The sequence below is a fragment of the Bubalus kerabau genome, chromosome 2, assembly GCF_029407905.1.
Source record: "Bubalus kerabau isolate K-KA32 ecotype Philippines breed swamp buffalo chromosome 2, PCC_UOA_SB_1v2, whole genome shotgun sequence".
NCBI classification, from domain to species: domain Eukaryota; kingdom Metazoa; phylum Chordata; class Mammalia; order Artiodactyla; family Bovidae; genus Bubalus; species Bubalus kerabau.
Window position 1 is genome coordinate 121,182,688 of NC_073625.1, and position 14,116 is coordinate 121,196,803.

Here is a 14,116-nt window from a genome sequence, read left to right on the forward strand (position 1 = left end):
GAAGACGTGAGGTGGCATACAACTGGACATTCCACTTTGTGCAGAAGTGTGGGTCTGCACAAAGTGGCCTTGCCCTGGTAAGCCTTATTTCCTCCTTCTGTGAAAAGGGGCTCTTTCTGTGCTGCTTATTTCACAAAGTAGATGTGAAGATCAAATTTGATAATAGATATGACAATACTCTGAGACCTATAAAATACTGCTTTTTTTCGTAAATATTTTTAAGCCAACACTTCCTGATCAGCTCTCTACTTGGTTTGCTAGCTCACCTAATCTATTTATTGATTCATTTATGTGTATCCTGTTTTCTGAGGAGCTTGCTAATTTGATGTAATCTCCACCAGTATTCATGTTTCTATTTTCCCCTAAATATCTAAAGTAAGAGTGTCAAGCCATGGTCCCCATGTTGATATGAATTTCAGGTAAACTGTCTTTCATTATTAGCTGTCAAGGGAAAACTGAAAAATTGATAAGACCACTTGTTTCTCAGTATTTCCTGAGTATTTGACATTAGGGGGACTCAGCAACTTGATAAGTCACTGTATTTCTTAAGTTGGAAATATGTTAAAATTTAAATCTTACCTTGGCTGCTTTCAAAATGTTGGATGGATTTAAATCCCTCTCGGTTTTCTTGACTGAAATAAACTAGTAGGTTAGTACCGGAAGGATAAATTGTGTGTGAAACACATCTTCGGGTTCATTGATAAATAGGCTATATGGGATAGAATCCAGATCCTCTTTAAAGCCCCACTGTGTTATATCTCTGCCTCATTTTTAATCTATCATCCTTATCATTCAGCACAAGGGAAGAGACTCCTTGATAGTACCTTTACAAGGACAGTAAGTAGCGATGTTTTATGAGACATGTGGACTCTATCTTTTTCACTTTATTTATGTGATGGGTTACTGAAAGCTTTCCCATCATCTTTCCAGGTAAAAATTAATCTTATGGAACTGAACTTCCAGTCATTCTTAAATATAGATATAACTTATTCAACCACAGCTCATCAAAGGTAATATCAGCTTTAAAAAATTAATTCTGGTGAAATCCTATATAAACTAGCTATCTGAATATGTCTATTTTTATGCTTTTGCCTATTACCTCTTGAGACTAATAGAAGGCAGGAAGGTGTCCCATATGATTTTTTTTAGTAACAGCTTTATTGGTATATAATTCACATACCATAAAGTTCACCCTCTTAAAGTATACAATTCAGCGGGTTTTAATACATTCATAGCATTATGCATCCATCACCACTCTTGGATCCCAGAACATTTTCATCACCGTGGAAGAAAACCTCACATCCATTATGCAGTCACTCTCTGTTTCTCTTGGCAACCATCATTCTACATTTTTTCTCTAAGGATTTTTCTGTTATGGACATTTCATACTGATGGAGTCACACAATATGTGGCCTTTTGTGCCTGGCTCGTTTCACTTACAATGTCTTTAAATTCATTTGCGTTGCAGTGCATATTGCCATTTCATTTCTTTTCATGTGTTCCTTTGTGTGAATATACCAAATTTTGTTTATTCATTCAGTGAGACCTTTAGTCTCACCAAAGTACCTCATGGATCCCTCTTCTGTCCTTCTAGAAGAGAACACGGACGGTGGAAAAATTAGCTATGAATAACAGCTCCTTTATTTTAATTGAGTGGAAGGGGCTCATTATTAGATATCATACTGTGTTGGAAATTATATAAATCTGTGTTTTTTTGGTAAAAATTTCAGTCCCTTCTCCCTCTAATTAAATGGTGATTTTCTGTATCACATGCTTTGATTGACTGATTAATTGACTGACAGTGTCTCAAACTACAGATACAGACCTTCTCTGATGAATAGGTAAGGTCTGCTTGAACTCACCTCTTCCTATTTCTCTATCCTGGGCTGATGCAATATGTTGTAACGTCATCAGCCTTCTTTCTGTATTTTGAGTACAACTAACTCTGACCTCAGGCTTCCCTGGTGGCTCAGTGGTAATGAGTCCATCTACCAATGCAGGAGACTTGAGTTTGATACCTAGGCTGGGAAGATACCTGGATAAGGAAATGGCAGCCCACTCCAGTATACTTGCTTGGGAAATCCCATGGATAGAGAAGCCTGGCAGGCTACAGTCCATGGAGTCACAAAGAGTCAGACATGCCTTAGAGACTGAACAACAACTCTGGTCTCAGGTCTTTACATATACAGTTCCCACTTGCAACGTTTTTCACTTACCTAACCCTGGATCAAGCTATAGGTCTTAGCTTAAATGCTCCATACCTCAGAAAATCCTTCCCTGACCATCCCCTTCCCCAACCCCAGTCAAGATTACATGTCCCCTGTTATTTTTTATGATACTCTATACTTTTCCTCTGTGGAACTTAACATAATTTGTAGGTATGGATTTATTTATGTGCTTTAAAACATAATTTCCATTAGAATGTTTACTCCAAGAAGGAGAGGCTCCTTTTTTGTCCAGTTTTGTAACTACCATATCCTTGCCTTTTAAACTAGTTTCTGAAATAATAGATGCTCAATAAATATTTGTTGAACAAGCAATTGGCTTTAATGACCACTTGTGTCCTAATAATTCCCTATTTGGCACCTCTCTGCCAAAAATATCAGACACTCCATTCTAGTGTAGGCTGCCATCTTGACATCTCTATCTGAATGTTTCCCACATATGCCAAAGTCAGCATTTCTTAAACGGGGCTCATGATCTTTCCTCTCCAACTTTGGATCCACCTTTCCAGTTTAATGGCTTCTTATTTTCTAAGCTGGAAACCTGAGCATAACCTTAGATTCCTTTTTTTTTTTAGCCCTTTATATCTAATTGGACATAGGGTTCCATTGATTCAGTCTCATAAATATCCCTTTGGTATGTATTTTATTTCTATCAACACTGTCTTAGTTCAAGTTCTCATTTTCTGTCAGTTGAGCAGTTGTGATATCTTCCTAACTTCTTCCTCTCTGGCCTTATTTAATCCATAGTCCACATCACTGTGGTCTTTCTCAATCTACAATTTGGCCATGGCACTCTGCTTCAAAATCTTCACTGATGATCCAGTCCCTGCAGGTGAGGTCCCAACCACTGCTCAGCCTGTAAAGCAGCAGGAGCCATTTTCTTACTTATTCCAATTATGCCAGACATCTTGAGTCCCCCAAACATGCTTCTTTTTGTTTAACACAGTGCACCATTTCCCATAGTGGTCCCTCTATCCACAAAGCCCTCTTTCTCTTGTCTACTTTATGAATGTCTAGTCATTCTTGAAGATTCTGCCCAAATGCCCTATATTCCTCAGAGATTTGGCTAACTGCCCTCTGAAGAGTTAAAGTTCCTTCCTCCGTGCTCAATGACCCCCATCTACTTGCCTAAATGATAGCTTGCACCACATTGCTTCAGTAATTGTGCTAGAATCTCTCCCTGATACTAGATACACATCCTTTAAGAGCAAAATCTGCCCTCTTGAAGGCTTGGAATTCAGAAGATGATCGACTTGGGTTCAAATTCTGATCCCTACTTGTGGTCCTGGACCTTGGGTGAGTCATTTAACACTTTTAGTGAGACTATGTGTATAACATGCTTCATACAGTTCCTGGAATACAGTAAGCATTTAGCATTAACAGTCATTGTTGATCATATGATTGTTAACCAGTAGTAGAAGTAACTGTACCATCCTAGGGGTTAGAATAGTGACTGACATATACTAACAACATTTGTTGAGTCACTGATTAAATAAAAATTTATTTTTGGTGACTCATGGTTAAACCACAATAAAATAGGAGTCAACATAAAATTACAAGGGAGTCCAAAAAGACAGCTCTACAAATACTAATGAAAAAGATATGATAAGACTTTCATCAACTGTGGTTAGAGAGAGGGCTGGATGAAGTGGGCTCTGCTTCATCCCATCTCTGCTGAAGGCCAGGTCTGAAAATCCTAGAGGATTCAGACAAGGCTCTATGATCTCTGAGGTATGTCCTGACTAAAATATATAGTGAAGTTGTGGTTTCTGGAGGAATCTTCTAAAACTCTCTGTTCATGATATTTAAAGGAGCAAAGTGCCCAAACATATAACATTCTGGCAGTAGACATCACCAACTGAAAAAGGTTGTTGGGGGAAGCAATACGATCAGTGGGAAAAAGGAGGGGCATAAAATGCCAGGAAACCCAAGTTTTAGTTCTGGTTAAGTCACTTTACCTCTTTGGACCTCCATATTTAAGTGTAAGACTAGAAGTTTGGCCTGGTGGGTCCTTTAGGTTCTTTTAGACTCTAAAAGTTCTAGGGTTATTTGAGTTCCTCTTCAAATAACTCAAGTGTCCAAGGATCCCTAAAGAATAAAACTCCTGAACCATCACAACCCACTCTGAGAGCTAATCGATGCTGTTTATTACCATGTAGGCACCAAAAGCCTTCTACTGTATAACAGTCTTTCCTGTTTTAAAAATATGGTCTGGCAACAATTTAAAATATCAATTATTCATAATCCTATCATTCATCTAAAACAGTGAAAATCAGAAGTATGGATGAATAAAAGTAAGTGGCATTGGAAATGGCCACCAACAAAGTGCATTAGGAATTCAGAGGAGTAGAGTCTTGAAGAGTGGACAGGATATGAATATGAAAAGTAAGAGAGAAGAACTTTCTTATCATACAGAAAGAACAAGGGGGGAAAAGCATAACATGGTTGTTCAGGGCAGGCCAAAGGATAGTGGGTATATTTACATGTAGCAGATCTTATGGGTGATAAGATCAAAAACGTATGTTGAGGCCAGATTGCAGGCAAATTGGATGTATATACAACTTTTGCTTTTGAACTCACATTGAACAAAATCATCTTTGGTGGCAGTTTCCTTACTGATTAAGACAGTTGGGCTAGATGATCTGCAGTAGTCCATTGAATCATAATGTTCATAATTTTATAATTCTCCAGCATTCCAGAATCAATAAATGTATTCCAGCTAGCTCAAGATTATCTATCTGTTCTTGAGAATTCCCAACACTTTCAGAAGATTCAAAGAGTAAAGAATTGTCCTAATAATTTTAACTCTATTCTTAACTTTTAAAAATGACCACAATTGCCAGCTATGTGCAGAAAACTCTCATGCAACATTTTAAAAAAGAAACACATAATGATTGTGAATGTATTGCAAGGCAAATTGCTACTGGTAAGACAGTGTAACTGATAGCTGGTTTTTCTGTAAATCACAGCATTTAGTGGTAAAAAGAACTAAAAGGAAAGAAAAAAAGAGTAGCACTCCAGATGGATTAGGACATTTTTTCAAGCCCCTCATCAGTTGCCTGCCAGGACTGGCGTAGTGACAGACGGCAGTGATGTCCTCTGTCATTTTCTTTAAGCTACAAGTAAGGGGCCCATCAAAATGGGCTTCGTGGCAAGTGCTGCACTGACCTTAGATTAACATTTAATTGGAAATTCTCTTTTCCTTGGGGACAACTGGAACCATGTGAAATCTTTTCTCAAAGAGAAAGAGGCATTTCTCACTGGCAGGACATGCTGCCACTTGGTTATCCTGTATTAGTTTGGAAATAAAAAAAACTTATTCTCTGATAAGTAATACATAAATTATAAGTACCCCTGAACTCTCTCTCCAGCCAAACAGAGACAAAATCCTCCCACAGTAGCCTTTCAGAGACAAACCTAAATAGGGGAGAATGAAAATTTGTGTTTTTAACGTCCCACAGGTATTACGTCTTTGGTGTTTTCCCGTCTGAGCTGTGACCGTGCTTGTGCCCTTAGGTGGAATGCTGCTTTCCCAGGAGTGCCTGGGTTCTGGGTCAGAGCAAGAATCTTTTGCTCAGGGCACAGCGCTCTTAGGATAGTCATTTGAAGGCTCTGAGCTTCAGTTTCCCTCTCTGGAAAGCAAACATAGTTCTTTCCATCGACATCTCGTCAGATTTTTGTGAGAGATTAATGGAATGATTGGAGAAGGAAATGGCAATGATGGATGTGAAAATGTTTTAAACAGTAAAGAACCATATAGAAAAAGTATGGTTTGAGAAGAGGGTGGTGACTGCTGAGAAATCAGGGAAAATTCTCAGATGTTTTATATTGTCAATGAAGCAGTTTGATAAACTCATGGATGTGTAAATAAAATTAAGATCTAAGTCAAAATCTGATTATCTCTTGTTTATAAAAAGTACATATAAATATATAACATGTCTCTGAGGAACATCTTTTTTTTTTCTCTGAACAAATCTGGGACTGTTTAATCCATTAAGTTTTAAGATTTCATTAGGTTTAATGTTGGTACTGGATGTTTCCACATCTCTCAGTAAACTTTTTCTGTAAAGCTCTAGAGAGTGACTATTTGAGGCTCAGTGAACTATCTGCTCTCTGTTGCTACTACTTAACTCTATCATCATAGCATGAAAGCTGGTGCAGACAATGAACAAACAGATGAGCACGGCTGTTCTCTAGTAAAACTTTATGAGCTCAGAAATTTGAACTTCATATGATTTTCCTTATCACAATGTATTATTCTCTTTATTATTTTCAGCTATTTGAAAATGTAAAAGCTATGCAAATATAGGCTTCAGGACAAAGTTAGCTTATTGGTCATAGTTTGCCAACTACTAATTCACCACTCCAGCATTCATGCCTGGAAAATCCCATGGACAGGGAAGCCTGGTGTGCTGCAGTCCATGGGGTCACAAAGAGTCAGACATGGCTGAGTGACTAAACAGCAACAACAATTTAGAGCAAATCTATATCAAGAAAAATGAATTTTCACTAAGCAAAACTTTGATTTACATACTCAAGGGTTTAACATATTCTATGCCAAACTGGCCTAACTGCACCACCATTTGAACCACATTCCTCATCCTATAAAACAAGGGAGAAACATTTGCAAAATCTTAGGAGCTTTCCTTTTCTAATACCTTGTGGTTTAATGATTCTGGATAACCTCCCTCTCTTGGAGTCCATCTATACTTGTATGTGGTATGTAAAATATACCCATGAAAGCCCTTGCAGCAAGCTTTTGCCTTCTAATATTTTAAACACATTTGTAACTAGAGGTTGATTTCTGCATCTTGATGGGTTCAGATTTTCTTATCAAGTTTCCCTGTATTAATTGAGATGTTTTGGGTGTGCATTAAATTCTTCAGTGCCTCCTGGGTATCACTTGGGGTACATCCATGTTGTCACTGCATTGCCTAGTGAACCTGAAAATGTTTTATTTCAGTGGGATTTTTTCTGTGCTATACTCCCAGGAACATGGGCTCTAACTCATACTAAATGAGCACATCTATGAAACAGAACTAATACCTATCTTGTGGGCATGTGGTGAAATTTAATTAGTGAATGCTTCCAAAGAACTTCACATCTATGGATAAAATGTATTATTCAACTGCTAAGAGCTATTATTGTTTATTATTTCCTCTAGGTATTTCTCAGTGGGTGTTTTGCTATTAGGATATAATGGCAGTAATTTTGAAACAAGTTGACATTTGAGTTTGTTTGCAGAGCACATGAAGCTACAGGTCGCATTTTAATGCAATTTTCCCTCCTCCTCCCCATGAGTCATTCATTAGGTGTACAGTCACTGCTACCCTCTCTTAGATGTTTATAGAATTTATTAGTATTTAATAGTAGCATTGGCCATCAGTGTAAAAAAACCAGTAGATAATTATTTTTTCAATTAGATAAGTGATTTAGTTACATATCTGTTTATAATTTTCTCAGTGCTAAGGCTGTGTTTAAAAGGAGAAAAATGTTATATCCAGAAATTTACTAATAGTTGTAATTGACCTTTTATATTGGTCAACATTGGAAATTGGGTAAGAGCCATTGGAGAGAGACCCTATATCACTCTTCCACAATACACAAATTAGCTGGGAAGGGATTGCAATTTTTAGATGTTATGCCATTTGATGTCCACTTACAAATATGAAAGCCAGTCAGCATATTATTATAGAAGCACTGAGCTGGAGGCAAGCTGTCCCTTTAGAAACTCAGCTCTTCCCCTCTTAGCTGGTTACTTCTCTTTCTGGGCCTCAGGCTTCTTATCAAATTAGAATGTACCCTTGGTTTTCAAAATATGCCCCTTGGAATTTAAGACTCAGACCAGATGCTTCAGGGTTTCTGTCAACAATTAAGTATTTTCCAAAAAACATTGAAGATTTATAAGCCCAAAGACCCCATGTATTGCTTTTTCTTCTTATGTATATTAAGAGTCCTTTTAAATTTGCATCTGAAGGTTTTCTTTGCTTAAGAGAAAATTTCAAAACACTCTGAAATCCAAAAGATCCCCTCCAGCTCTGGTATCCTATGATCCTGCATCTGAAATGAAGCTAAACAGCGTGTGTGGACACACACACACACATACACACACACACAGCTATTAAAAACAGGCTTTGAAGATTTCAATTGTAGGCTCTGAGACCAAAGACAACTTTAATTCTTGAGGCGTATGTGCTATAGAAGCTCTGTTAAATAAGTAAAATATTCAATAAATAAATAAACAGCATTTGAAAAGCATACACCCTGTGAAACAGCTACTGGAATGCTTGACAAATTACCTGCCTTAAATTTTCTCAATACCTGATTTGCTCCTGAGTAAAATGTGGCCAAATTTTCACTTCCAGGGTGTCTGGACTCATTTAAAGTCATATAGGTGTGGCTCAGGTGGGAAAGAGCTATAAAACGCCTGCCAATGCAGGAGATGCAAGTTTGATCCCTGGGTCAGGAAGATCTCCTGGAGAAGGAAATGGCAACCCACTCCAGTATTCTTGCCTGGGAAACTTCAAGGGCAAAGGAGCCTGGCTGGCTAGAGTCTGGAGTCAGAAAAGAGTTGGATGTGACTGAGGGACTAACAACGACATGCCTGCTGAAGTGCATACTGTCCTGTGAGTAAGCGAAGGCACAGAGAAGAACCAAACTTAATCATTTGTGCTATATTAGCACTTCCCACTTTACAAGGTAGAGGTTTTTAAATGCTACTTCCAACACCTATTTCTTTTTCCTCTAAAGAAACCTCGTAGTTCTGACCCACAAATAATTTTAGGAACAACTATTAAAAGCTGAGCTTGCATCTCTTGATTGCTGCACAGAATAAAATTGTAGGCATATATACAGTGTGTGTATGTATATGTGTTTATATGCACACACATACAAATGTACATAATAAAGCAGAAATACTGTCTAATTGTCAGTGCAAACATGTTATCATTTAGTAAACAAAAAATGTTTTTTTGAGTAAGTGCTCAGAAATGCATATTGGATGGTGTTGATGTGATAGCACTCAATCCTAGGCCCTTGAAAAATGCATGTTAAGTTGTTTCAGTCATCTCCTTCTCTTTGGGGCCCCATGGACTATAGCCCACCAGGCTCCTCTGTCCATGGAATTTTCCAAGCAAGAATACTGGAGTGGGTTGCCATTCCCTTCTCCAGGGGATCTTCCTGACCCAAGGATCGAACTCAAATCTCCTACGTTGCAAGCAATTTCTTTACTACCTGAGTCATTTGGGAAGCCCCTTGAAAAATTACTTCACCCTTAATATTTTGTGTGACACTTGAAGTTACCTATCTGAAAAGTCAGGCTTCCCAAGGTATTGTAGCCATTCTCTGTCATTTGGCAAGATGTATTCACTGACTCTGTGATGGGCCATGACGCATCTGCTACTGTTTGTAGGCCTTACATGGTAAGTTTGTGTGATCAAGAGAATCCCTCACCTGACACTTTGCCCCATACAATGCCTATGGTATATTCTGCACACCCATAGGATCTCAGAGAGGCAGTGGATGAGATGGAGAACCTGACACTAGTCTTCATGCTCTGCTACTGCTTGGCCTGTGAACTTGGGCAAGCACGCGCTGTTCTCTGTGTACCTCTGTTTCCTTGTATGTAAAATATGGAGTTTGTGCAAGAAGATTTTAAGGTCTCTCTTAGCTTTAAAATGGAGAGTGAAAAAGTTGACTTAAAAAGTTGGCTTAAAGCTCAACATTCAGAAAACGAAGATCATGGCATCCAGTCCCATAGCTTCATGGGAAATAGATGGGGAAACAGTGGAAACAGTGTCAGACTTTATTTTTCTGGGCTCCAAAATCACTGCAGATGGTGACTGCAGCCATGAAATTAAAAGACGCTTACTCCTTGGAAGGAAAGTTATGACCAACCTAGATAGCATATTCAAAAGCAGAGACATTACTTTGCCAACAAAGGTTCGTCTAGTCAAGGCTATGGTTTTTCCTGTGGTCATGTATGGATGTGAGAGTTGGACTGTGAAGAAGGCTGAGCGCCGAAGAATTGATGCTTTTGAACCATGGTGTTGGAGAAGACTCTTGAGAGTCCCTTGGACTGCAAGGAGATCCAACCAGTCCATGCTGAAGGAGATCAGCCCTGGGATTTCTTTGGAAGGAATGATTGTAAAGCTGAAACTCCAGTACTTTGGCCACCTCATGCGAAGAGTTTGCTCATTAGAAAAGACTCTGATGCTGGGAGGGATTGGGGGCAAGAGGAGAAGGGGATGACAGAGGATGAGATGGCTGGATGGCATCACTGACTCAATGGACGTGAGTCTCAGTGAACTCCAGGAGTTGGTGATGGACAGGGAGGCCTGGCATGCTGCCATTCATGGGGTCGCAAAGAGTCGGACACAACTGAGCAACTGATCTGATCTGATCTAGCTTCAAAATATCTATTATTAGGCACAGGAAAAATTTAAGCAGCTAGGTTTACTCAATATTTATTTAATCCCCAATAATGATCATCATGAGTTTTTACTTTGTTTTGGACACTGTGTTAAGAGCTTTACTTTCATTATCTCTCTTAAACTTTACCATCACTTCCTAGAGATACAGTTATCCCCACTTAACAGACAAGAAGTAGAGGCTTAGAGCAGGGAGGTCTCTCTATTAAAGAAAGGTATAGTTAGCAAGTAGCAGAGGTGAAATTTAGACCTAGGCCATCCAATTCCAGAGCCAGCCGTGCAAGGGCAATGCCATTTTGGTTCCAGCTGTTTGGGAAACTATGCGAAGACCTGTCAGTGGTCAGCAAGACCAATGTGACACAGTTCCTGTCCTCCACAACCTACAGTTGTATTCAAGCTGAAAGGACATGCAAGTGAAAGGGTTAAGGGAAATACCAGGCAGCCCGGGCTTTAGTGTCCAAGGAGAGGTGCAGAACATAGCTATTATGGGAGTCCTGAGAAGAGGGCAAGAGGAACTTGGCATTGCTGAAGGGTCATCACAACACCAGCCAAAAGCATTGTCAGCGTTTAGCAAGATTTCCATTGCCTTATCCAAAGGAAAAGGAGCAAGAGAGAGATGTTATAAAAGGAAGAATAAACGAAACAACTCTTTATCAGCTGTTCTCTCAGTCATCCACAGTGGGGCTGAGCTGATAGCCTGTGATAATCAGGCCAGAGGTGGTTTGCCAGGTAATTCTGTGCAGCATAGCTGGTCTTTGATTTCCTGCCACCTCCCTCTCCAGTGGCACTCTCTCATCACCACTGCCCTTCTTTCTCTGCCTTTCCAAACACCCTGTATCTCTCCTAGTCTCCATTTGTGCTTTCAGTTGAAGATTCTACCACTGCAGGATTTTAGAACAGACCTGCTGATAACATCTTTGTTCTTCTCTTGGATGTCTGAGTCATTAGGGTGCAGTCCCTTCAAATCACCTCTGCTGATCAGCATGGCTTGGTCACCTGATAACAGAGAAGGACTCAGCAGGCAGAGCAGCCAGTAGCTATGGCTCTTGTCCCCATCACCCCCACTCTGACACACTCATCTGCACCCACACTTGTTTGTAGGAGACCAGCTCCTTCTACGATATCTCCCCGACTCATGAAAGAGAGAAGGAATGTCACCTTGGAAGAGATTTATAAACCCATTCGTTAAGGGTTTACTTGTGTGCATTTCACCCTCACGAAATGCAAATGTTTTATACTGGTTGTTGACAATGGTACAGTGCTGTCTAATAGAACACTCTTCAGTGATGGGAGCGTTCTGTATCTGCTCCATCCAATGCAGTGGCCACTAGCCGCACGTGGTTATTTGAAGTCTTAGAATGTGGGACTTGAACTGAGACTGACAAAATGAACTTCAGATTTTGTTTAACTAGTTTGAATTTAAGTAGCCATGAGTGTCTAGTGGCTACCATATAGGAAAAGGCAGTTATGTCAAAATAGCCAAATATTCAGAGCTAACAACCTAGGAGTATCTAGTCTACTAGTGCTAATATCTGTATGGTATCATCCTAGTCATATAATATATTTTATAATGTGATTTTCTGTACATAATTGTATTTGAGAAGGAAGGTCCTAAGTATATCATGGATTTAGATTTTATAAATATTAGTTGCAGTATATATGTGCCATCTATCCTCCAGATCCCAGCATCAGAATCTTCACTGCATTGCAGGTAGTGACAATTGGTGGGCTTCCCAGGTGGCGCCAGTGGTAAAGAACCCGCCAGCTAATGCAGGAAACATAAGAGAAATAGGTTCGATCCCTGGGTCAGGAAGATCCCCTAGAGGAGGGCATGGTAACCCACTCCAGTATTCTTGCCTGGAGAATCCCATGGACAGAGGAACCTGGCAGGCTACAGTCCCTAGGGTCACACAGAGTCGGACACGACTGAAGTGACTTAGTGCACACGCAGTGTCATTGGTAGAATTTGTCAGAAAGAAAAATCATGTCCTCTGAGGTAGGGACAGAATGTATGATATATTGTGATACAGACATCTTCAATTAAGAGTTAATAACCAGATGATCTTTAAGGTCTTATCATGAGATTATATGATTCCACTAATTGAAAGAAAATCCATTCTACATCTTATACACACTTCCTCATGAATGCTGAGGATAGCATCTCTGTAGCTCTAAGATGATGGCCACCTGATTACAATAAATCCCCTCCACATAAAAAAGAACAGAAAGAAAAAAATGTGTGGCTGAGATGTTAAAGAATGAATTTATCAACTTAAATGATATCAAATAACTGATTGTTCTCTTTTATTTCTGGCTTAGTGTATACACAACCTCAGGCCAAGTCACAAGCTTTATACAAATTCATTAAGGTCTAGCACTCCTGGGTCCTGCTTTACCTAGGGAATTCAATGCCACGTTATTAATGTTTGCAAAGAAGCATCGCAAAATCCACAGGCCTCTGTTAGGTTGTACTTAAGTAAAGCAGTAATACTGCATGAAATATATACCATCAATTTTAACAACAAATTCCGTGGGGATTTTAATGATCTTGAAAAGGAGATTCTTAAACACAGCTAGGCTTGGCCTACAGGAAAAAGATAGGAGTCTGGAGGTACTTGAAAAAACTCTAACATTCTAAATACTGAAGCAGAAGCTGAGTGATTTGGACAGCTCCTACAACCATGGTATAACTCTCGGTTGTTTTAAATTATAAGAATTTTCCATTTATTTTGGGATTGTAACAATAGGTCATGATATTTTTTAAAAAATTCTCATTACTTATTAAGTATGAGCTTATACTTACAATTAGTTGTTTAATCTCTCACAATTATTTCATTCTTATATATATATATATATATAAAGTCATTTATTCATTTATCAATGATTTATTGAACACCTTCCTAGTAGGATATACTGCTATATCCACTCTGAGAAATAGACATGAGTCCTCCTATCTAAGAGTTTGACATCTACTTTTGGAGCTAGGTGTATGTGTATGTGCGCACATTCACACATATGCAAATATGTACATCATGTGTATGCATGTTTCTATATGCACACATGTATATGTGCAAGTACTATATATACAAAGAGAGGAAGGAAGGAAAATATTATTTCAATTATATTTTGGTTAATACCATCTTAAAGCAAAGAGGCAGTGCTTGGGAATTGAAAGCATAGAGAAATATATACCTGGCATGGGCTTTTAGGAATGAATTTGGAGTTAAATAGATTTTGAGCATGCAGATATGGACTGAGGGGAAGGACATTTCATTACAGGAGAATAAATAAGGATATAACCTATGAAAAGGCAGAAGAGGAGAGTATGGGGCAGTTAGATAACTCATCTTGTTTGAACATAAAGATACATGAAGAGACACTGAGATGTGAGAGTGATTATTGGGAGTGATGGTTAGGTGTGACTCTGGAGGCTCATGAGCACAAAACTCCGAGCTTTCTGTT

The 14,116-nt window shown here is 39.0% G+C and overlaps 1 protein-coding gene across 3 annotated transcripts in view; it reads left to right on the forward strand.

Moving 5' to 3' along the window:
- FGF12 (fibroblast growth factor 12) overlaps positions 1–14,116 on the forward strand; it is a 650,917-nt gene that overhangs the window by 117,269 nt on the left and 519,532 nt on the right. The window lies entirely within an intron of this gene.